Source organism: Bubalus kerabau, chromosome 1 (assembly GCF_029407905.1).
Source record: "Bubalus kerabau isolate K-KA32 ecotype Philippines breed swamp buffalo chromosome 1, PCC_UOA_SB_1v2, whole genome shotgun sequence".
NCBI lineage: Eukaryota > Metazoa > Chordata > Mammalia > Artiodactyla > Bovidae > Bubalus > Bubalus kerabau.
In genome coordinates this window covers 166999967-167026230 of record NC_073624.1, presented here as the reverse complement: position 1 = coordinate 167026230, position 26264 = coordinate 166999967, and the positions used below count along the sequence as shown (strand labels likewise).

Here is a 26264-nt window from a genome sequence, read left to right as displayed (position 1 = left end):
AAAAGTCGATTTCCTAATAGAAATGTTACTTTTCCCTATGATGAGTCCATACAAGGTCAGTAGAAGGTCAGCTTTCTTTTATTTTAGCTGGAATTATTAATATATTGCCTCAGTTTGAATATGCATATTTAATAGATGAAAAATGAAAATTAGCTTTTACTTGATATCAAGTGAAAAAAGGAATTTTACATGGTATCAAAATATTTCAAAGTATAGGAACCTTGGGGATAAAATAATAAAAGGGTCCTTGGTGGTAAAAAGATGGGAGACCATGTCAGAATGTTGCTTTTTCTATTAAGATTTGTCACATATAAGGTTGGGCTTAAAATTTCAATATTTAGGAAGAAATATACTCATTGCAGAATTTATAATATTCTCAAAATTATATCCTGATCTGCTCTTGAACATGTATGAAGCCTCTTCATCAGAATCTTGACCTCCGAGTATTCATTTACTCCACAGATACTGTATTTTATTAATTCTAAAACAAACATTTTTCACATTGTAGCATCTGAAATCCAAGTACTTTTAAAACAGTATATTATAATTTACTTTGCAGCATTTTTTAATGATACATAAAAGTATTTTTGTAACATTAAAGTATTTTGACAGGCTTCCCTGGTGGCTCAGATGGTAAGGAATCTGCCTACAGTGCAGGAGACCTGGGTTCAATCCCTGGGTCAGGAAGATTTAGAGAAGGGCATGGCAACCCACTCCAGTATTCTTGCCTGGAGAATCCCATGGACAAAGGAGCCTGGTGGGCTGCAGTCCACGGGGTCACAAAGAGGTGGACACGACTGAAGAATTAGCACACAGAAAGTACTTTATATCTGTGGCATCTTATATTTGAGGAAACACGGTAATTAGAGTGCCAACTATATACCAGTGAGTTTCAAGCATTGGGGCTGAAGCTGTGACCAGGATAGACGAGATTGTTGTTGTCAAGTTTATATTGTAGTGGACAGCACAGACACGAGACTGTAATATAACCTAGACTGGGCAGTCAGGAAATGCTTTTCTTTTTAAGAAGAATTTCAGACATATAAAAATAAAGGAGAGTAATAAACCTCTGCTGCTGCTAAGTCACTTCAGTCGTGTCCGACTCTGTGTAACCCCATAGACAGCAGCCCACCAGGCTCCCCCGTCCCTGGGATTCTCCAGGCAAGAATACTGGAGTGGGTTGCCATTTCCTTCTCCAATGCATGAAACTGAAAAGTGAAAGTGAAGTCGCTCAGTCGTGTCCGACCCTCAGCAACCCCGTGGACTGCAGCCTACCAGGCTCCTCCATCCATGGGACTCTCCAGGCAGGAGTACTGGAGTGGGATGCCAACCTCTACATATGTATTATTGCTCATTTTGAACATTTATCAACTCATAGCTAATCTCACTTGCTCCTTGTTCCTATTACCCACTCCAATTTTTTGAAGTGTTTTTTTTTTTTTTTTAAACACAGGATTTAATGAGATCCAGAGCAATAGGAAGGGAAGCAAAATATGTAAAGCAAAAACTGACAGGAATGAAGGGAAATAGACAAATATAAAATTTTAATTAATCACTTCATAATCCCTCTCTCCACAATTTATTAAACAACTTGATAGAAAATCAGCAAAGGGAATTCCCTCATGGTCCAAACACTTACAAAACACTCGATGATGACAGAATGCATGAATTTTTCAAGTATGCAGATAGCCCATACCTAGGCTGTAGATATACCTGTCTGCAGCAGAGTTCCAAAGAATAGCAAGGAGAGATGAAAAAGCCTTCTTAAGTGAATAATGCAAAGAAATAGAGGAAAACAACAGAATGGGAAAGACTAGAGAGCTCGTCAAGAAAAGTAAAGATACCAAGGGAACATTTCAAGCAAAGTGGGCACAATGAAGGACAGAAACGGTATGGACCTAACAGAAGCAGAGGATATTAAGAAGAGGTGGCAACAATACACAGAAGAGCTGTACGAAAAAGACTTCATGACCCAGATGACCAGGATGGTGTGATCACTCACCTAGAGCCAGACATCCTGGAGTTCAAAGTCAAGTGGGCCTTAGGAAGCATCACTATGAACAAAGCTAGTGGAGGTGATGGAATTCCAGCTGAGCTATTTCAAATCCTAAAAGATGATGCTATTTAAAGTGCTCACTCAATATGCCAGCAAATTTGGAAAACTCAGCAGTGGCCACAGGACTGGAAAAGTCAATTTTCATTTCAATGCCAAAGAATGTTCAAAGTACCATACAATTGCACTCATTTCACATGCTAGCAAGATAATGCTCAAAATCCTTCAAGCCAGGCTTCAACAGTACATGAACTGAGAACTTCCAGGAGTACAAGCTGGATTTAGAAAAGGCAGAGGAACCAGAGACCAAATTACCAACACTCGCTGGATCATAGAAAAAGGAATTCCAGAAAAACTCTGCTTCATTGACTACACTAAAGCCCCTGACTGTGTGGATCACAACAAACTGTGGAAAATTCTTTAAGAGATGGGAATACCAGACCACCTTACCTGCCTCCTGAGATACCTGTATGCAGATCAAGAAGCAACAGTTAGAACTGGACGTGGAGCAATGAACTGGTTCCAAATTGGGAAAGGAGTACATCAAGGCTGTATATTGTCACCCTGCTTATTCAGCTTATATGCAAAATACATCATGTGAAATGCCAGACTGGATGAAACTCAAGCTGGAATCAAGACTGCCAGGAGAAGTATCAGTAACCTCAGATATGCAGATGACACACCACCCTAATGGCAGAAAGCAAAGAGAAACTAAAGAGCTTCTTGATGAAGTTGAAAGAGGAGAGTGAAAAAACTGGTTTAGAACTCAACATTCAAAAAACGAAGATCATGGCATCCAGTCCCATCACTTCATGGCATCCAGTCCCATCACTTCATGGCAAACAGATGGGGGGAAAATGGAAACAGTGACAGACTTTACTTTCTTGGGCTCCAAAATCACTGAAGGTGGTAACTGCAGCCATGAAATTAAAAGATGCTTACTCCTTGGAAGAAATGCTATAACTAACCTCGACAGCATATTAAAAAGCAGAGACATCACTTTGCTGACAAAGGTCCATATAGTGAAAGCTATGGTTTTTCCAGTAGTGCTCTGAGAGTTGGACCATAAAGAAGACTGAGTGCCAAAGAATTGATGTTTTTGAACTGTGGTGCTGGAGAACATTCTTTAGAGTCCCTTGGACTACAAAGAGATCAAACCAGTCAATCCTAAAGGAGATCAATCCTGAATATTCACTGGGAGGACTGATGCTAAAGCTGAAGCTCTAATAATTTGGCCACGTGATGCAAAGAGCCAGCTTATTGGAAAAGACCTGATGCTGGGAAAGATTGAAGGCAGGAAAAGAAGAGGGAACAGAGGATGAGATGCTTGGATGGCATCACTGACTCTGGGAGACAGTGAAGGAGAGGGAAGCCTGGTGTGCTGCAGTCTATGGGGTCGCAAAGAGCTGGTCATGGCTGAGTGACTGAACAAGGCTGAAAACAAACCTCAACAAATTTAAAAGAATTGCAATTATATAAAATGTGTCCTCCGGCCACAAGCAAATCAATTAGAAATCAAAAACAGAAAGCTAAAATTTCTAAACACTGAGAAACTAAACAGTACACTTCCAAATAATTAATGGGTTAAGTCTCAAGGACAAGTTTAAGATAAATGTTCAACAGATGAAAGTGAAAAATATATACACACTGCTATATAAAACAGATAACCAACAAGGACCTACTGTATAGCAGAGGGAACTATACTCAATATTGTGGAATAATAAAGGAAGATAACCTGAAAAATATATATATATATATGCCTGAATCACTGCTATACACCTGAAATCAACTATACTTCAATTAAACAAAAGATCTAAAATCAATCTAAGCTACTACGTCATGAAACTAAGGACAAAAAGCCAATAAACTCAAGAAGAATGAAAAAATTAATAAAAAGGTGAAATGAATAGGATAAAAAAAAACCGAGAAACACAAAAGAAGCAAGAAGCTGTTCTTTGAAACGGTTGATCATGTTGACAAACTTCTCATAAGACTGAAAGAAAATATTCAAATTGCTAATATCAAGAATGAAATAAGAAATATTACTACAGATCCTGCAGACATTTAAAAATAATAATGTAATACCACCTACATACAACTCTATACATTTATTTGACAACTCTGACTAAATGGAGCAATTCCTCAAAAAGTACAAACTTCTACAACTCACCAAATAGAAAATGTATAATTTGGTAGCCATATAAATATTACAGAAATTGAATCTGTGCTTTTATAACTCTCACAAAGCAATCTTCACACCTATATCATTTCACTGGAGAATTCTACTAGCCGTTTAAAGAAGAATTAACATGTCTATACAATATCTTCCTGAAATAGAAGAGGAGGGAAAACTTCCTAATTTATTTTATTACGTTGATGCCAAAGATGTTAAAAACACAAACAGAACTACAGACCAGTATTTCTCATGATTTAAGATAGAAAAATTCTTAACAAGTATTAGCAAATAGAATTCACCAATATGTCAATAGTGAAAAATCATACACCATGACTGAGTGGGATTCATCTCAGGGATGCGAGGCTGTTTCAATTAATGTAGTCCTATCAAGGCTAAATAAGTCATATGACCATATCAGTAGATATGGTCTTGACAAAATCTAAAATACATTTGTGATAAACGCTCTCAGTAAAGTAATGATACAAGGGAACTTCTTTAACCTGACACACACAGAAAACCTACAAAACTCTCCAGTTAGCATTGTGCTTCATGTTTAGAAACTAGATGCTCTCTTCTTAAGATCAGGAATAAGGCAAGATCTCGTACCATGTCTATTCTATGTTATACTGAAAGTATGCATTCTAGCTAATGCAATATAACAGTAAAAATATATAGATAGGTTGAGAAGGAAGAAATAAAACTGATTTTGTTCCCAGTTACATGATTATTAATGCAGAAAATCCCAAAGATGAATAAAAATATTCCTGGATATTTTTATAATATCTGGGAATTATTTTATATATAATAGTATATATTAATATATTATAAACTTATATTTTAGAATAAGCTATTATATTAAGGTTTCAAAATACAAAGTTAATATACAAAAGTCAATTGCATTGCTATATACCAGCAACAAACAGTTGGAATGTGAAATTTAAACTATAGCAACATTTACATTAGCACTCCAAAAATAAAATATTAATAGTATGAGTCATAAAACATGTACAAGATCTGAGGAAAACTACAAAACTGATTAAACAAACCAAAGGTGATCTAAATGAATGGAGACATAACCCACGTTCATGGATAGGAAGACTCAATACTGTTAGGACGGCACGAAACACACTCATAGACTCATGATCCATAGACTCAATGTAATCTTGGTCAAAATCCCAACATGTTATTTTTGGATACAGACAAACTGATTCTAAAGTTTATATGGAAAGGCAAAAGATCCAGAATACACCACACAATACAAAATAAGCAGAGCATCATCGGCAGGCTTACATGAGCTGACTTCCATTCTGAAAGTACAGTAATCAAGACAGTATGACTGACCTAAGCACAGACTGACAGATTAATGGACAGAATAAAGAGCCCAGAGATAGAACCCCATAAATACAGATGATTGACCTTTGGCAAAAGAACAAAGGCAATTCAGTGGAGAAAGGACAGCCTTTTCAGAGTGTTCAAACTGGACATTCACATGCAAAAAAATTAATCTAGACCTTACCCGGGTTCGACCCCTTGGGGGAGAAGATCCCCTGGAGAAGGGAATGGCAACCTACTCCAGCATTCTTGCCTGGAGAATTCCATGGTCAAGGAGCCTGGAAGGTTACAGTCCATGGGGTCGCAAAAAGTTGCACACAACTAAGCAATTAACACTTACACAAACATTAAATAGGTCATAGGCTATATGTAAAACACAAAACTAAAATTTCTTGATGCTAACACATGCCAAAGTCTAGGCGACTTGACTGGTTATGAGTTTTTAGATACAACACCAAAAGCATCATCCATAAAATATAGATTGGTTAAAACGAATAACTTCTCCTTTGCCAAAGATACAAGAAAGGAAGCGAAAAGACAAGCCAGACTGGCAGAAAATATCTGTGAAACGCACACTTGATAAAAGACCTATACATTCCAAAATGTATGAAAAACACTTAAAACTCAACAATAGCAATCCAATTTAAAAAACAGAGTTACTACGCAAGTATTACAATGGTTAAAATCCACAGCACTCATAATATCAGATGCTGGCAAGGATGTGGAAATAAAAGAACTCTCACTCATTGCGAGCAGGAATGGAAAATAGTACAGCCACTTTGGAAGACCATTCGGCAGTTTCTTACAAAGGTAAACAGAAGACTTACAGAAGTCTTACCCTATGCTCTAGCAGTCACATTCCTATTTACTCAAATGAGATGAAAACTTACGTCCACAGAAAATTTTGCACATGAATGTATATAGCAGCTTCATTTATGACTGTCAAAACAGGAAGCGATCAAGAGATCCTTCAGTTGGAGTAGACTGTGGTCCATCCATACAGTAGAATATTATGCAGTGGTAAAAACAAATGAAATATCAAACTACAAAAAGACATAGAAGAATGTCAGATTCACATTGCTAAGTGAAGGAAGGCAGCCTGAAAAGGCTACGTATTGTTTGGCTCTAACTATACGACTTTTGGAAAAGGTGGAACTATAGAGATAGTAAAAGCAGCGGTGGCTGCCAGGAGTTTGGAGTAGGGAAGGGAGATGGGGAAGACAAGCAGCGAGAAGCTGGAGCAGGGAACTCTCAGGGTGATCGAACTATGTGATAATGTAACGTTAGATACATAGCATTATGCCCTTGTAAAAACCCACAGAACCGGAAAACACAAACAGTGAACACTAAAGTGAACTAGGGACTTTAATAATAGTATCAGTATTGACTTACCAGTTACAAATGTACCACACTAATACAAGAAGTTAAGAGGGGAAACTTTGGGGAAGAGGGAGTGCATGTGTGTATATATATACACACACATATATATACACACACACACACACTATCTGCTCAACTTTTCATAAACCCAAAACTGCTCTAAAAGATAAAGTCTCTTTTAAAAGAGGGAGAGAGGGAAGGGAAAGAGACAGAGAGAGAGAGAATGAAAGTATGAGTTGACGGTGGAGCCAGACTGCACAGCTCTGAGCTGCCTCTACGATCTCACTAGGAACAGCGGGGCGGCTGACAGCATTCGAGTGCCCAGAGTCAAGGTTGGGGCGAAACACCTACTGTTTCTGGGCCTCTTGATGATGGAGGTCTTGAGACTTCTTCACTAACTACTGAAATGTCATTCTCTGTACCTTCATGTATCTATGAACATACTAAAACTCTCCCTTTTTCAAATAGTAAAACTAAATCCAAAAACCATTTGCTCCATATACTGGAGTTTTAGAGTTTGCAGTCTTTGAGGATATAAAGGGGCCCAGAGAATTCTACATCTAGCAGTAAATGATTTTAAGAAAACAACTATGCTCTAGATATACCATACTTTAAAGGATTTTTTTGTTCTTGAGAATTCCCACATCCCTTCAGCCTTCCTCCAAGTGAGTTAAAATTCAATCTAGGAATAGTAAATGCTAAGCAAATGGGAACGAAAGGGCAGTCCTGAGGGCAAACGCCAATAATTGCACTATATTACTATATTTTGGCCTAACACGGACGAGGGAATGACTGGCCAGATTAGAAAAAGAACCAACTAAAACCAAAACAAAAAAAGAAAATGAAATCGATTCGTTAAACACTGGATTAGACACAGTAGAAGAGCTTAGAGTGGCAACTATATCTGAAGAAATTACTCGAAGTGAGATTCAGAGTTGAGTCAACGGATAAAAATTAAATGAGATGGTGCATTTGAAGGCCTTCATGGGTCTGACTTTTGACTCAACAGTGTTTTTGTGAAAGATAACCCAGACCTATTCTTCTAGGCTCTGACCACCCTTCAGTGTTCTGTGAAGCCTCAGCCTCCAAAGTACCTCTTTGCCAACCCATTCCTCCAAGATCAGCTAACACTGGATTTTGTGGCCAGTACCCTGTCTCCAACAAGAGCTCTCAGAGCCTTCAATCATTCAAATAAGGCCATTCACGAGCCACTGGCCAACCTGTATTTGTGAACTTCTAACACCTGACCCTCTCTGGGCTATTTTAATTGCAACAATGTGGCTCTCTAAAGGATCCATGCCACTTGTGGAAGCTGGTGAGGCAGAAACACAAGGGCACCAGATGCCTCCTTGCAATACCAGTGTAGTGACGGTCTCTTGCAGACTTCTGAATGATAGTACAGCCCACTCCAGGAAGCGGGGAGTCATGGGCTGTGATCAACAAGCCTGATCTGGACTCGAATCCAAGCTCTGAACACCTGGCTGTGGGGTCCTATCAACCAACAACCACTGAGTCCCAGGTTCCTCCTCCGAAACTGAGGCTGAGGACAGCTATCTGGTATGGCTATCGAACGAACTAGAAGGGAGCAGCTGTAAAGCATTCATCCTGGTGCCAGCATCTAGTGGGTACTGGTACTAGAAGCCTGTATTTATTTATTTGGTTTTTTTTTGTCACTTCTGTACTTTGCAGCATGACTTAGTCCTCTCTGCTAATGCTGTTCTTTTTACTTCTCACACTTAACCCTCCAGTTAATGGTCTCAGTGGCTCAGGGACTTTGCTCCAATAAGGCAAGTTCAGATGCCAGGACATAAAGTGGGAGGTGCCTGAATTATCCATGGTGGGTCAAATGCACTGTCTTACTTTGCACCCTTAAGAAATCAATTATCATTATAATAGCTGAGTAGAACAAATGCTTTCTGCCACTTTTAAAATCCCTATGGGTTTCTCTGGCTCATTATTGAAAGGATCCAGCCAGTTAGAAGACAAAGGAAGGCTTAGGCCTGCACCAGGATGGTAATAACACCCAGAGCCAGGACCCTGGGCAAAGATTCAACATCCGGTTGGTCTGATCAACAGTTGTTAATCAGAACATGAGACTGTTGATCCTGAGCTAGCACTGAGTTTCAATCAAAGTATGGCATGTATTCTCTATCTGCTTTGGCTTTTCATGGGGTTGTTTAAAAGATTAAACCATTGCTACTTTGCCTCTAAGAAAAATTTCCAGTCCCTCCATAATATGTTTTGGTTTAATACCATTTACAGGAATTGATCATTCTCTTGCATTTATTGCCTTCAGGGGGAAAAAGGGGGGCCTTTAGATAGAAATTTTCTTTTCTGCTTCCTGTCAAATTCATGGAAACTGCCACCCTCTGTGAGTACACCTGGAGGGTACTAGTCTGCCCCAAACATTCCCACAGTGAACCAGGCAGCCGCTCTAATTGCATGGAACACCCTGATGCTGATTAAACATCAGCACGGCGCCTGGAGAATGTTCTCCCTCCTTCCTTGATTTCCGTCCTTAGGAAACAAAGAAACCTACGTTCCTTAATACAGCAGATAGACACTGTCAAAATCAGATTCCAGCCTATGTTTCCAGCTCAGCTTCCCCTCAGTCAGCTACTTTTTCATTCTACCCCTTCTTCTACTAGGAATTTCCGTCCTTCCTTCTCTTTTCAAACGAGTAAGTTCTACTCATCTTAGAAGATCTGGCACAAATGTGACTTCCTCCAGGAAGCCTTCCCTGACCTTCTCAGCCAGTCTTTCTCCTCCCAACCCCATGCTACCCACAGCCCCTCACCATATAGATCAGTGCTTCTAAAACTTTGGGGTTTCTGATAAAATGCAGATGCTGATTCTGAAGCCTGGACTGTGCATTTCTAACAAAATCCCAGATAATACTGATGCTGCTGCTCTATGGCAACACTCCAAGTGGTAAGAATACAGAGCTCATAGCACAGGCTTTGGTTCTTTAATTAATTTATTTTTGGCTGTGCCAGGTCTGCGTTGCTGTGGAAGCTTTTCTCCAGTTGCCGAGAGCGGGGGCTGCTCTAGGTGTGGTGTGCAGGCTGCCCACTGCAGTGGTTTCTCCCGCTGTGGGGCGCAGGCTCTAGGGCGCGGGGGTCCGTGCTTGAGGCTCCCGAGCTCTAGGCCACTGGGTCAGAAGTTGAGGCGTGTGGGCTTAGTTGTTCCGCGGCGTGTAGGGTGTTCCCAGAACAGGGGTCAAGCCTGTGCCCCCTGCATTGGCGGGTGGATTCCTTACCCCTGAGCCTCCAGGGAAGCCAGGGCTTTGGTTCTTGTTTGCGGATCTCTGGCTCCTCCTGCTTCAGCAGGACAGCGACTGAGTGCCCAGCAGGAAGCGAGCGCAGTGCTGTCTGTGAAACTGAACATTTGCAGAATGAGGATTCCTCCCAGCCACCCTCACTGACAGCAGCTTCCCTGCCTCCATTTATACGAGCACTTCATAGATTTTTATGCTCCTTTCTTTTTGGCACATCTTTCATTGTTGGTATTCTCTTTATTTTTAAGACAGACTCAGGCTGTGGGTTGCTTTTTAACTCAAGAAACAAAACAGATACTTAGAGAAACAATGCACACACCGCCCACCCCCACCTGGTCTGGCCGACTTTATTAAGCTGATGAGGCTGGCAGCTTCTTTCGCTGAAAGCCTGCAGGATCACACTGCCACTGGCCTTGTTTACACACTCAAACTCTCACTCCCTGTGCTTTGCGTCTTGCGTCGTTGCTTAGTTAGTATAACTCAGATCAAATGGAAGTGGGACTTGGATGTCATCCTCGTCAGATTCCAGTTAACTAATGTGCATCCTTGCTTTAGATAAGGATGATGGAAGAGGTATAAGGCTTGTGAAGTATGAGGGGCCTTCATTGATCCCATCCCAGGACAGTATTGGGTAGTCTTGGCATGATACGCCTTCAAGATGTAAAATGAGATATTTCCTGCTATATCTGGAAACAAGAATATCACAGCCACCAGGGATTCCAGCCTTTCAAAGGTAAATTTCTGAACTCAATACAATACTGGCTATCTGATAGCCATCAGCCGCTTCCCCAATAAGCAGGTGGGGGGAACAAAGAAATCTCAGAGAGGCAGCCAACCACCACCCTACAGGTAAAGGAGGAATTAGGGGTACACTAGGAATTAGGCTACCATCTATGGGGTTGCACAGAGTCGGACACGGCTGAAGCAACTTAGCAGCAGCAACAGCAGTAATTAGGAATTTAACTCAGATGACCATTATATCTACTACTGTGGGCAGGAATCCCTTAGAAGAAATGGAGTAGCCATTATGGTCAACAAAAGACTCCAAAATGCAGTACTTGGATGCAATCTCAAAAACGACAGAATGATTTCTGTTCGTTTCCAAGGCAAACCATTCAATATCACAGTAATCCAAGTCTATGCCCCAACCAGTAACGCTGAAGAAGCTGAAGTTGAACAGTTCTATGAAAACCTACAAGATCTTTTAGAACTAACACCCAAAAAAGATGTCCTTTTCATTATACGGGACTGGAATGCAAAAGTAGGAAGTCAAGAAACACCTGGAGTAACAGGCAAATTTGGCCTTGGAATACGGAATGAAGCAGGACAAAGGCTAATAGAGTTTTGCCAAAAGAACACACTGGTCATAGCAAACACCCTCTTCCAACCACACAAGAGAAGACTCTACACATGGACATCACACTGAAATCAGATTGATTATATTCTTTGCAGCCAAAGATGGAGAAGCTCTATACAGTCAGCAAAAACAAGACCAGGAGCTGACTGTGGCTCAGATCATGAACTTCTTATTGCAAAATTCAGGCTTAAATTGATGAAAGTAGGAAAAACCACTAGACCATTCAGGTATGACCTAAATCAAATGCCTTATGATTATACAGTGGAGGTGAGAAATAGATTTAAGGGACTAGATCTGATAGACAGAGGGCCTGATGAACTATGGACAGAGGTTCGTGACATTGTACAGGAGCCAGGGATCAAGACCATCCCCATGGAAAAGAAATGCAAAAAAGCAAAATGGCTGTCTGGGGAGGCCTTACAAATAGCTGTGAAAAGAAGAGAAGTGAAAAGCAAAGGAGAAAAGGAAAGATATAAGCATCTGAATGCAGAGTTCCAAAGAATAGCAAGGAGAAATAAGAAAGCCTTCCTCAGCAATCAATGCAAAGAAATAGAGGAAAACAACAGAATGGGAAAGACTAAGGATCTCTTCAAGAAAATTAGAGATACCAAGGGAACATTTCATGCAAAGATGGGCTTGATAAAGGACAGAAATGGTATGGACCTAACAGAGGCAGAAGATATGAAGAAGAGATGGCAAGAATACACAGAAGAACTGTACAGAAAAGATCTTCACGACCCAGATAATCACGATGGTGTGATCACTGACCTAGAGCCAGACATCCTGGAATGTGAAGCCAAGTGGGCCTTAGAAAGCATCACTATGAACAAAGCTAGTGGAGGTGATGGAATTCCAGTGGAGCTATTTCAAATCCTGAAAGATAATGCTGTGAAAGTGCTGCACTCAATATGCCAGCAAATTTGGAAAACTCAGCAGTGGCCACAGGACTGGAAAAGGTCTGTTTTCATTCCAATCCCAAAGAAAGGCAATACCAAAGAATGCTCAAACTACTGCACAATTGCACTCATCTCACATGCTAGTAAAGTAATGCTCAAAATTCTCCAAACCAGGCTTCAGCAATACATGAACTGTGAACTTCCAGATGTTTAGGCTGGTTTTATAAAAGGCAGAGGAACCAGAGATCAAATTGCCAACATCCGCTGGTCATCGAAAAAGCAAGAGAGTTCCAGAAAAACATCTATTTCTGCTTTATTGACTATGCCAAAGCCTTTGACTGTGTGGATCACAATAAACTGTGGAACATTATGAAAGAGGTGGGGATACCAGACCATCTGATCTGCTTCTTGAGAAATCTGTATGCAGGTCAGGAAGCAACAGTTAGAACTGGACATGGAACAACAGACTGATTCCAAATAGGAAAAGGAGTACGTCAAGGCTGTATATTGTCACTCTGCTTATTTAACTTATATGCAGAGTACATCATGAGAAATGCTGGGCTGGAAGAAGCACAAGCTGTAATCAAGATTGCTGGGAGAAATATCAATAACCTCAGATATGGAGATGACACCACCCTCATGGCAGAAAGTGAAGAGGAACTAAAAAACCTCTTGATGAAAGTGAAAGTGGAGAGTGAAAAAGTTGGCTTAAAGCTCAACATTCAGAAAACGAAGATCATGGCATCTGGTCCCATCACTGCATGGGAAATAGATGGGGAAACAGTGGAAACAGTGTCAGACTTTATTATTTGGGGCTCCAAAATCACTGCAGATGGTGACTGCAGCCATGAAATAAAAGACGCTTACTCCTTGGAAGGAAAGTTATGACCAACCTAGATAGCATATTAAAAAGCAGAGATATTACTTTGCCAACAAAGGTCCGTCTAGTCAAGGCTATGGTTTTTCCAGTGGTCATGTATGGATATGAGAGTGGGACTGTGAAGAAAGCTGAGCGCCGAAGAATTGATGCTTTTGAACTGTAGTGTTGGAGAAGACTCTTGAGAGTCCCTTGGACTGCAAAGAGATCCAACCAGTCCATTCTAAAGGAGATCAGTCCTGTGTGTTCATTGAAAGGACTGATGTTGAAGCTGAAACTCCAATACTTTGGCCACCTCATGCGAAGAGTTGACTCACTGGAAAAGACTCTGATGCTGGGAGGGATTGGGGGCAGGAGGAGAAGGGGACAACAGAGGATGAGATGGCTGGATGGCATCACTGACTTGATGGACATGAGTCTTAGTGAACTCCAGGAATTGGTGATGGACAGGGAGGCCTGGCATGCTGCGATTCATGGAGTCGCAAAGAGCGGGACACGACTGAGCGACTGAACTGAACTGAGGAATTAGGAATGTGATCTTGATTGTTCAAGCAGGATTTGGCCCCAGGCAGCTGAGATGCACATGAAAGGAATGTATTCAGTGAGCCCAGAAGCTTGCATCTTCCCATACAAAGAAGAGCACTAAACTCCTCGGATACCTGGTTTTCCTTAATTAACAGACTGCCTGCCTCCACTCCTCCTTGTTACAAACTTCCGTATATCTTGACTCCTTTTCCCATCTCTGTGGAGCAATCTCTCTGGGTCACTTGAGATGCTGTCTCCCGGGCCTGAAGTCCTCACAATTCCCAAAGAATACATCTAACTCTCAACCTGCAGCTTGTGGCTATTTTTTTAGTCAACAAGAGTTAAAAAGAATGTCAAAAGAACCCATTCCCTTTTTCTTTTTCTCTTTGGCTTGCCTTAGGCTCAATGGGTAACAAACAAAACTAAACTGTATCATAAAGTGATCCAACAACATACAAGGGGGATGACTTGCGGTGCACATCTGTGGTGATGCAGTTCCGCGCCTCTTTCAAATATCAAGCAGCCACAGATGTCCCACCCTGAACGAAGCTTGCAGAGGTCATCTGTTCTAAACCTATTTTCAGATAGGGAAATCTGAGTTTCTGAGAAAATAGGCAGATAGCATTCAAGCCAAGACCAGAAACCAGGACTCCTACTCACTCCTCTCTTGCATCTGGAAGCCCTTGCCCCTGACCTGGTAGTGAGGGCCAGTCCCCTGCAAAACACTTCAGGTGTCCAGGGGACTCTGAGGCCCCTTTTGGCCACTGTGAGATAATTTTTCTTTTTTCCTTTTTAGGATCCAGGTACTTCACTATGTACTCTGGATTTCCATTGCTCTTCTTCCACTCGACTCACCTTACGGCAGCTCTAACTCCAGCGTTAACTTCTCTCTTCTCAGCCCTGGGCCCAGCACTTACCACTAGACACGCCTTGTAAGATGCTCGATCAGTAGCTTGTTGTTTGCTTCTGCGTCTCCGCTGCACAGACTGTGAGCCTCTTGAGGTCAGAGATCGTGTCAGGCTCACTGCCCTTAGCACACTATCCGGCATACAGCAGAGGCTCAGTGAAGCAAGTGTCTCCTCGTCAGGAAGAGGAGGACATTCGTGCACTCAGAGGGCATTCACATTTTGCATGCAGGTCTCTGACAATCACTGACTAATGTCTGGCTGAGGCTTGGCTTTACCCTTTGGATAAGGATGCTGAGAGGAGCTCTTCCATGATGACTCATGTATCTTATAAATTGGTATTAGTGTTCAGACACAGCTAAGCTACAACATTCTGAGAAACAGAAAACCATAATTCATCAAAGCAAAAGCCATCATACATCTACCACCTGTTCATAGCAGAAGTGATCAGATCTTAATGACTAAAAATAGTATCTTGTAAGACCAGTGCACACCTTTATCCTGCTCCGTAGGTGAAACAAATACTTCACACTGGGTTATTTCATCCACAGTTTATATCCTAGACATTGTGACTAGACCAGGTTGACACAGTGATAGTTCTGGGACTCAGATTATGTCCTCAGTCACCTCCTTTATCACAGCTTTTCTCCTATGAGGAAGCAATAAGGCACTGATGAACTGTGGTGAAGGGCTGGGCTCCCAAAGGTTTGGAGGTGATGAGTTTACCTTTAAGCACCAAGGAACTAAGAGCACAGCTCCTCAGCCTCCCCAGAGATTTGTTTCTTTAACCATGCCCTGAACCAGGGAACTGTCTACCTCCAATCACAGCTCGGCCCCTCCCTCTTAGTTACGGTCTGGTTCATGTTATCATCTTAAAAAGATGAAAAGCCAAAGAAAAGAAACAGAGCCAGCTGTAAATGCTTATCAATAATTAAAATTTTTAAAAAGATGTATACTAAAAATATGATGCGAACTTTCCTAAGGAGACATGGCTGGCCTGTAAATCACACTCAGCTAAGCCCTCCTTTTATATTCATGCAAAATTCCAGAAAAGTCATAGTAGAGAACACTCCCCAGCAGCACTTGGGAGAAAAATAACTGCCTTTCGGAAAGGAAAAAAAGGAGATATTCCCAAAGATTGGGATTGCTGAACATATAGTCACGATGAAGTTTTTCATCTGCTTAATAATCAAATGTCAAGTCACAGCTTCCTGGACAAGACGGTGGAGTGGAATGACCTTGAGCTCACCTCCTCTCATTACACTAAAGTCTCAACTAACTGCTGAAGAACCATCGATTAAAAAGACTGGAATCTAACAACAACAAAAAAAGATAGTCAACATCCAAAGACATAAAGAAGAACCCACAACGAGACGACAGCAGGTGTGTGCTCACAATATAATCACATCCCTGACACCCAGGGAGGGGGCCATAAACTGGAGAATAATATATTGCAGAAGTTCTCCTACAGGAGTCAGAATTCAGAGCCCCATGTCAGGCTGCACAGCCTGGGGGGTCTGGCAGCAGGAAGAAGAGCCCCCAGAGCATTTGCCTTTGAAAACCAGCAGGGCTTGATTGCAAGCACTCCACAGAACTGGGAAAATGGAGACTCTGCACTCGGAGGGCACACTCCACTCATGTGCACCAGGATCCAGGAAAAAAGCAGGGACTTCATGGGCGCATGGGCCAGACACACCTGCCGGCCTTGGAGGGCCTCTGGGGGGAAGCATAGCAGATGGCTGACTCACCCTGAGGGCAAGGGCCCGGGGTGGAGACATCAGGGGGCTCGTTGGGACGCGCTCTCCGGGAGGCCACATCTGACACCAGGACCGGGCGCCGCTCAGCAGCCTGTGGCTCCAGCGCTGGGACGCGTCAGGCCACGCAGCCAGCAGGGAGGGACACAGCCCCACGCATCGGCACACAGCCGACTCTAGATACAGCACTCGACACAGCCACATGTTCATCTCAATACAAGCAGAAAATGCTTTTGATAAAATTCACCATCAATTAATGATAAAAACTCTCCAGCAGACACAGAGGGAACATACCTGAACATAATAAAGGCCATATATGACAAACTCACTGCTATCATGCTCTGGCAAAAAGCTGGAAGCATTTCCTCAAGATCAGGAACAAGAAAAGGATGTCCACTCTTGCCATTTTTATTCAACATAGTTTGGAAGTTTAGCCATAGCAATCAGAGAAGAAAAAATTAAAAGGAATCCAAATTGGAAAGGAAGAAATAAAACTGTCACTGTTGGCAGATGATATGATACTAAACAGAAAATCCTAAAGATGTTACCAGAAAACCACTAGGTCTCATTGATGAATTCAGTACAGAGGCAGGATATAAAATTAACACACAGAAATCTGTTGCATTTCTATACACTAACAACAAAAGAAAACGAAATTAAGGAAATAATCCCATTTATCAGTGCATCAAAAAGAATAAAATACCTAGGAATAAACCTACCTAAAGAGGCAAAAACCTGTACTCTGACAACTATAAGACATTAATGAAAAAATTAAAAATGACATAATATAGAAAGAAATACTATGTTCTTCTACTGGAAGAATTAATTTTGTTAAAATAACTATACTACCCAAGGCAATCCACAGATTCAATGCAATCCCTATAAAATTATCAATAGTATTTTTCACAGAAGTAGAACGTAAAATATTAAGATTTATAGGGAAACACAAAACACCCTGAATAGCCAAAGCAATCTTGAAAAAGAGAAATGGAGCTGGAGAAATAAGGCTTTCTGACTTCAGAATATACTACAAAGCTACAGTTATCAAAATACCCTGAACTGGCACAAAAACAGATACATAAATCAATGAAACAGAAAAGCCCAGAATAAACCCATGCTGCTGCTGCTACTAAGTCCCTTCAGTCGTGTCCGACTCTGTGCGACCCCATAGACGGCAGCCCACCAGGCTCCCCCGTCCCTGGGGTTCTCCAGGCAAGAACACTGGAGTGGGTTGCCGTTGCCTTCTCCAATGCATGAAAGTGAAAAGTGAAAGTGAAGTCGCTCAGTCGTGTCTAACTCTTCACGACCCCATGGACTGCAGCCTACCAGGCTCCTCCGTCCATGGGATTTTCCAGGCAAGAGTACTGGAGTGGGGTGCCATTGCCTTCTCCAAAACCCATGCATCTGTGGTCAATTAATCACAACTAAGGAGGCAAAAACATACAATGGAGAAAAGACAGTCTCTTCAATAAGCAGTGCTGGTAAAACTGGGCGACTACATGTAAAAGAATGGGATTAGAACATTCTCTAATACCATACACAAAAACGAACTCGAAATGGATTAAAAACCTAAATGTAAGATTGGATACTATAAAATTCCCAGAGGATAATATAGGCAGAACACTCTTTGACATAAACTGCAGCAATGTTTTTCTGGATCCATCTCTTACAGTGACAGAAATAAGCCCCCAAATAAGCAAATGGCACTTAATTAAACATAAAAACTTGTGTACAGCAAAGGAAACCATGAACAAAATGGAAAAAGACAACATATGGAATGTGAGAAAATACCTGCAAATGATGCAACCAACAAAGGATTAATTTCCAAAATATACAAACAGTTCTTAAAGCTCAATATCAAGAAAACAAACAACCCAATCAAAAAATGGGCAGAAGATCTAAATAGACATTTCTCCAGAGAAGATGTACAGATGGTCAAAAGACACATGAAAAGATGCTCAACATCACTAATAATTAGAGCAATGCAAATCAAAACCACAATAAAGTATCACCTCACAGCAGTCAGAAAGGCCATCATAAAAAAGTCTAGAAATAATAAATGCTGCAGAGAGTATGGAAAAAAGGGAACCCTCTTATGCTGTTGGTGGGAATGTAAGTTGGTGCAGTCACTATGGAGAACAGTATGGAGGTTCCTTAAGAAACTAAAAATAGAGCTATCATATGATCCTGCAATCCCACTCCTGGGCATATATCCAGAGAAAACCGTAATTTGAAAAGATACATGTACTCTAATGTTCACTGCAGCATTAGTGACAATAGCCAAGACATGGGAGCCTAAATGTCCATCAACAGATGAAAGGATAAAGAATAGGTGGTGTATAACCACAGTGGAATATTAGCCATCAAAAAGAATGAAATAAGGCCATCTGCAGCAACATGGATGGTCCTAGAGATCATCATCATACTAAGTGAAATAAGCTAGACAGAGAAAGACAAATATCGTATGACATCATTATATGTGGACTCTAAGAAAAATTATACAAATAAACTTATAAACAAAACAGAAATAGACCCACAGATACAGAAAATACACCCACAGTTACCAAGGGGGAATGGGGCGGTGGGGGGGGAGAGGACTGGGGAGTGATAAATTAGGAGTATGGGATTAATAGATACACACTGCTGCCGCTAAGTTGCTTCATTCGTGTCCGATTCTGTGCGATCCCATAGACGGCAGCCCACCAGGCTCCACCAACCCCGGGATTCTCCCGGCAAGAACACTGGAGTGGGTTGCCATTTCCTTCTCCAATTCATGAAAGTGAAAAGTGAAAGTGAAGTCACTCAGTTGTGTCCGACTCTTAGCAACCCCATAGACCGCAGCCTACTAGGCTCCTCTGTCCATGGGATTTTCCAGGCAAGAGTACTGGAGTCGGGTGCCATTGCCTTCTCCGAGATACACACTACTATATATGAAATAGATAAACAACCTCCTGTATAGCACAGGGAAGTATATTCAACATTTTATAATTTATAAAAGAACTTGAAAAATAGGTATGTATCATATATACAACCGAATCACTTTCCTGTACATGTGAAACTAGCACAATATTGTACATCAACTATACTTCAATTTTTAAAAAAAGTTAAGCCCCAAAGTTGGTCCCCTTTAAATATCACTTTTGCGGACAGCCTTACCCAGGGTCTAATTTTTCTGAAGGAAGAAAGCTGGAGGATCTGGATGTGACAGAGAGCAGTGCTTCTCAAATTGGATATGCGTATCACCTGGGGATTCTTTAAATAGGAATTTTGATTAAGTGGATCTGGGTAGGGCCTGCTAACAAGCTCCCAGGTGAAGCCTCTGGTTTGTAGACCCCACCCTGAAGAACATGGACATTGACAACGACGGAGCCCAGTGCCTAGAAGATGTTGAACACTTGAGCTCCTGGGTCTCTGAGCTTAAAACATAAGGCCTGTTCCTAAGGTTTCCTTAAAGGTCAGTAGAGCCCCTCTTTCTGAATAATGACAAATCCTCCTTCCCTCTCCTGGGTCAACCAGTGAGAATATGCTGCAAACTTTTTCTTTTTCAGTGGAGTTTAAATAATAAGACAAAGTCTATATCCAACTATGTGTCTATTCATTGGAAGAACTGATGCTGAAGCTCCAATACTTTGGCCACCTGATGCAAAGAGCCAACTCATTTGAAAAGACCCTGATATTGGGAAAGATTGACGGCAAAAGAAGAGGAGCACCGCAGAGGATGAGTTGGTTAGATAGCATCACTCAATGGACATGAGTTTGAGCAAACTCCAGGAAAGCCTGGCATGCTGCAGTTCATCGGGTCGCAAAGAGACATGACTTAACGACTGAACAACAACAGCCATGTATCAACAGCTCAGTTGTTTCTTATTAAATCAATTTGAATGCAACCAAGAATGGCACTGATTATTCCCTAGAGCCATCATCTCTACGGCTACACGGTTCATATCATACAAGGACACTACCCCAATTTTATTAACTAACCTCAGCCCACACTTCATCCTTGCTTCCACTGGAAGTTAATTATACTGCTGCAGTTTCTAAGTCACGTCACTTAGGGTTGCCCAAATCTTTTTCCAGGAAAAAAAGATTAATGAGAGTTGTGGAAGCTAGGTTTCTTAACTTGTTATAATGCAAAAGGCCAGTAAACCAAGTGGCCCTGCGTTCATAATTTGTAGATACACTGGAGTTTAGGGGTCATGGATTAAACTGAACCTGCCAGGCCAAGATTGGGGTGACCTGTTCAACATGGCGACATTTAAGGTGAACTGGGAGAGTCTGTTACATCATGGGAAATGCCTATATTCTTAAGAAGTGACTCTGCAAGTTGTGAAGACAATCTAGCCACGACCGTATTAGAAGTTTGAAAACTACACAAGGAAGATAGAAAGAAAAACTCTACATGATAAACTCAACTGAGTGGGTAAGTTTGAGTAAAAGGATAGGATATGAATATTTTTATTATAATTTTCTGTGCTTTCAAACATTTCTGTAAAGAGTATTTATCGACATTGCAATGGAAAAAAAAAACATCTTGACTCTAAAAATCAACTGAGTTAAGAGTGCCTGTCTTCTGACTCGCTAACACTTCAGTGTTATTTCTTCTTGTTCCCTTCCTTGGGTTTCTGTTTTGCCTTTCCTGCATATACAGGGTCGAGGACTCAATGAACCTGCTGAGAGCCACCTATGTATTCTGAAACCGCCATGAAAGCAGGGACTGCTTGGGTCTCTCCCTCCATTAAGCTCATGTTAGTTTTCCAAGGGTAATGAGGAAATATTCTCTTGGCCTCAAAGAATAGTGTGGCCCAGCCCTGCACAAGGCAGGGCTTCTTAAGAGGCAGTAACCATCTCACAGAGAGACATGAGGGGTCTTGGGCACCCTCCAGGATCCTGGGATGCACACCCGACTGCTCTTCCTCAGGACTCAATGCCCCGGCCCAGCTGATCCCTCTCGCATAATACTCCATCACGGTGGCTCTTCCCCAGCAGGGTTTTACTGTTCTTTCATTGATTGGGGTGCTTCCTCCTTGCCTCAGCCTTGTTTCCTCCACCACCTTCCAGAACGACATATTTTTATTAAAACAAAATATGACCATGTTCCCTACTTAAACAAAGCTTTGAGGATGCAAATGTCAGCTAGAACATTAGAGGCTCTTTCCTTGGGCCTGTCTGATATCTCCATTCTGACTTCTGCTTTGGAGCACTAGATGCCTGGCCAGGGAGAACCACCCTCCAACTATCTCCCCAGACCTGCCCGACCCATGCTTGCCCCCCAAGCCTTTGCTCCTTCAGTCCACCAGTCTTTCCTTCTTTTCCAGGAAGCCCTCCCTGATACATCTGTACTCATCCCGATTCCCTAAGAGGGCAAGCTTGACCGGCTGTTTGGCGCTGCTTGGGTGAAAGCCCCCCATATCTAAGTGCTCACCTGTTGTGTGGGAGTTCAAGCTGATTGCCTCCATTTTACAGGAGACAGGCCCCTCTTGAGAGAGTCACGGCTTTCTCACCGAGTTGGCCGCGTCTCCCCACATCAGAGGCCTGGACTGGATTTCCCGGGATACTCCTTGACAAAGCTCACCAGGAGTGGGCGCAGGCCCGTCTCCCAGGTACCCATCTCAAAAAATGGACTGGCTCCTTCCTGTCCCCTCCTCCAAACACCTCCAGGACCTACAACTCATCCTGAGCGTGAGCGGGGCCGGCTCTAGCAGAGACGTGAGACTGATTAGCCGAGAGTCCGTTGCAATGCCAGGTCCGGGTTCAGAGCCTCCTTAGAGGGGCGTTACCGGCTGGGCGCGCTTGGTGGGTGCCCAGTAAGGACCAGAAGAGGCAATGAGGAAGGAGTCTTTTTCAGCCCAGACGTCGGGTCTTCGCTGGAGCGCACTGCGGGGCGTCACCCCCAGGGGGAGCCCGAGGCCCGCCCCAAACAGTGCCCCAGCGATCTTGCGGGGCTGTCTCAGGTCCTCGCTGCTGGGTTCTTGTGCAGCTTTGTCCTAGGATCGTGTCCCTCCACACACGTGGGGGAAGGGATGTCTGGCCCTAACGTGCCACTGCAGCCTCCCCTCCCTTCTCTACAGTCTCCAAAACCCGCGCTCCAGGAAGCGACTCTGCATCCCCTAAGCAGTCAGGCAAGGTCTCAGCCCTAGCTCTTTCCCTCTTGCTGCTTCCGCTTGCTCGCCAAGTCATCTGTTAAACTCCACCTTCTGTAAAACTCTTACTGGTAGTTCAGGACTCCAGCCCAAAGGCTTTCTTACCTCCCTCCCCACCATCCCCACCCCATCCCGCGAGGGACTCCCCGAGCTCCCGGTCCCACCGATTAATATCAACTGGCCCACGCGAGGCCAGCACGCAAGCGGCGTCCATGGGCTCATCTGGGAAGACAGTGGTTCACCCGCCGGATGCCTACCATCCTGCTGGCGCGGTGGTGGTGATTAATGAGTGGGCTGGGAGATCAGCTGCAGGCACAGGCCGGCCACGCCCTCTGGACCCCTACAATGAATACAGCATACCCATTAAGAAATAGGAAGTGATCCTACGAACTGAAATTAAAATAAAGATCCTCAAGACCAGTAGGAAAAGGAAGCAAATTGCAGAACTGTCATTTAGTGGGTGCATCTTATGTTTTTAAAAGTGTGTATCCGTACGAGTAGACTTGGATAAATGCATAGACAGTTTTGTAATGATGTTTACCCAGTTGAGGCCAGTAATTATCTCCAGAGGGGGACAAAGGTAAAGCTGAGGCAGGTGGAAAGGAGATTTTCACATTTTGCTCCGAATCCTTCTGTATCATTTAAATTCTATAAACAGAATAAATAGACAACCAGAAAAAAATACAACCAGAATATATACCAGAATAAAAGCAAACTTGCACACAAGTTCTATCAGAAGGGGGATGGGGAGGTTTCTGTTTCTGAAGATCTTTGCAGAGCCCACAGCCAGGCCTGGGACCTTCTCAGTCTTCTGAGAATGGCAACCATCCTCCTGGGAGCCTTAATTGCCCCAAATGTTTTCTTTAATCAGTATAATTAGCAGAGCATCCATTAGGCTGAAAGGCTCCTGCAGCAGCTGCTTCCATCTGTCGCTGACCCTCAGCTCTTTCAGTGACTCAACTCCCCTCCATGGCTCTGTATTTCCTCTTGTGACTCGGAGGATAACCGTGGGCAAATGGGAGGCTCTCGAGCCTACTGATTTGCTAGGGTTTGGTTCTTGCCTGCCGTTTCATCTTTTTTGAAACTTTGTATTTTATATTGGGGTATAGCCAATTAACAATGTTGTGATGGTTTCAGGTGAACAGCAAGGGACTCAGCCACACATATACAGGATACACATGCATGTATCCATTCTCCCCCCAACTCCCCTCCCACCCAGCCTGCCACATAACCTTAAGCAGAGGTCCATGTGTGTGCTTGTTAGTTACCCATTTTAAATCTTTCTTCTTTCTTCAGTGGCTCATTGGAGGCTCCAACTTGTATACTGCTCTTTCTCCTGAATCTGTATCTCCTGTTTTGCAGTTCATTGACAGATTCCACTGTCCACCTAGTCACTAAAGCCAGAAAATCCATCGGTTACCTTTGCCCCCACACTCACACCCAGTCAACCATTAAACCCGTTAGAACTGACTCCTAAATGCCTCTCAAATCCATCCCTCTTTCTCTAACTCTGCTGCCAGCCCATGCATTATTGTGCCTTCCCTGGATTTTTGCTCTCACCTTTTACTACTCCATTCGCCCTCCAAATGCCACGGAAATCTTTCTAAAAAACAAATCTGACCATGTCCCTCACAGCTTAAAATCTTACTGGTATCCAGTACCCTACTGACTAGAGTCCAAGTCCCTTAACATGGCAGACAAAGCCCAGTGTCACCTGGCCTAGGCCACGAGTTCTCTGCACACATCCAGGCAGTTACCATTCCCCTAGTGCCTCATCACTCTGCCTTTGCATACTGAACTTTCCTGCTGGAAGTCTTCTGTGCACACGTGTTGATTTTTTTCTTTCCCTGTATCCACAGCTATTTCTTGTGCTACCTGCAACCCATGAACCATCTGCATGGCTTCTCAATCCAGGTATATTTCATATGGCTGACTCCAGGTCCCCTCTTCCTCACTTAAGGCAAAGCCAGATCATTTAATATCTCTCTTCTTGGAATTTGAATTTTAAACATCATAAGATCCTTGAAGAGTTAGTCCATTTCTGGCTCAGTCCTGCTTCCTAAGACTAATTCTCCAGTTTTCCTGTGATTCTAGTTGTTCTTTAGGCAAGTTTCCCATCAGTTCCTTTTTCCTAAGCTAGCCAGATAATTTTCTGGTGCTTTTAATCAAAGAACTCCGAATGAACCCAGCCCTTCTGCATCAGAGAAACTCTTACTTATCCTTTAGAATCCAAACTAAATATCCATTTACTCATTCAACAAGTATTTACTGAAAATGTGCTATGAATTGGGCACTATGCTAACTGCTGGAGATATAATATTAAACAGTGTGGTCCTTGGCCATATGGACCTTAAAACATCCCCAACTGAACAACTTTTTTGGAAAAGGGACTTTAGGTGCAGGATAGAGTTAATTATATGACTCCATTCTGGCACCCTACCAGTATTGGTATGGGCAATCGCTTAATTACCTCATATCTGCATCCCTCAATCATCCCACAGGGAAACTCTACTGTGTTGAGATTAAAATTCAGAGGTGCAAGTGTGGAAGCAAGGAGACCAGTTTGGGGGCTGTTGCAATAATCCAGGGGGAAGTTGATGGTGGTTTGAACCATAGATGAATATGTTCCTCTACCAGGAACTCTTATGTATAAACAAGATCAAAGCCCAAGAGAAGTACAGCAGGAGCTCCTCAAACTAACAAGTCATTGATAATGGGATACAAGTCACTGATAATCAGAGAAAAGTGGATTAAAACAATTATATGACGCTGTGTCTGTTTTTCTGGCAAAAATTATGGCCAGATACTGCCCACTGATACTGGGATATGCAGATTTAAAAATTCTCTTGCACTGTTTATGGGAATGTAGAATTGAGAAGTGATGTAACACTGCCAAATCAAGTTAAGTATACACATAACCTGGACTTCCCAGGTGGTACTAGTGATTAAGAACCCACCTGCCAATGCAGGAGACAGAGGAGATGTGGGTTTGATCCCTGGGCTCAGATGTGGGTTTGATACCCTGGAGAAGGAAATGGCAACCTACTCCAGTATTGTTGCCTGGTAAATTCCATGGAGAGAGGAGCTTGGTGGGCTACAGTCCATGGGGTCGCAAAGAATCGGACACGACTGAGCATAGCACAGCTATACACATACTCATGACCCAGCAATTCAGCACCCTGTTAAATATTCCAGAAAAATTTCCACACAGGTTCTTAAGGGAATGGATAGGAAAGTGTTCACTGAGGCAGCAAGGAGGTGAAAGCAGAGTAGGTCTCCATAATTTGGATAGTGGATGGATAAAATTTGTATAAGGTTTTGTGATAAGCACTTAATATGCCTTATCTCATCTTTTCTTCAAAATAACCCTAAGACTGGGACTTTTAACAGTATCGTTTTACAAACGATAAAACGGAAACTATCCTTCCATACGCAAACCGTCGTTTATTTTCTGGCTCACTCTCCTTAGTGTTCGAACGAAGACATTGGGGTTCAGGGGCTCAGCAGAGTGCCAAGTTTCCCAGACAAATGGGATCCTCTCTTCTTGGCCCCGGGAGCTTTCCTGTCTGGGCCTTCAGCACCGCGGACAGCG

The 26264-nt window shown here is 42.6% G+C and overlaps 1 long non-coding RNA gene across 9 annotated transcripts; it reads right to left on the bottom strand.

Moving 5' to 3' along the window:
- Positions 1–9707: 9707 nt before the first annotated feature.
- LOC129621792 (uncharacterized) lies at positions 9708–26177 on the bottom strand. Of its 9 annotated transcripts, XR_008699694.1 has the most exons (5): positions 24233–25136; positions 21955–24066; positions 19689–21583; positions 14729–15151; positions 9708–10320 (listed from the first exon to the last, which is right to left on the bottom strand). It is a non-coding gene; the product is annotated as an uncharacterized LOC129621792 (long non-coding RNA). The 9 variants fall into 9 exon arrangements; XR_008699691.1 differs by lacking the exon at positions 14729–15151; XR_008699697.1 differs by lacking the exon at positions 14729–15151 and having other exon boundaries at positions 22930–24066.
- Between the last annotated feature and the right edge of the window lie 87 nt (positions 26178–26264).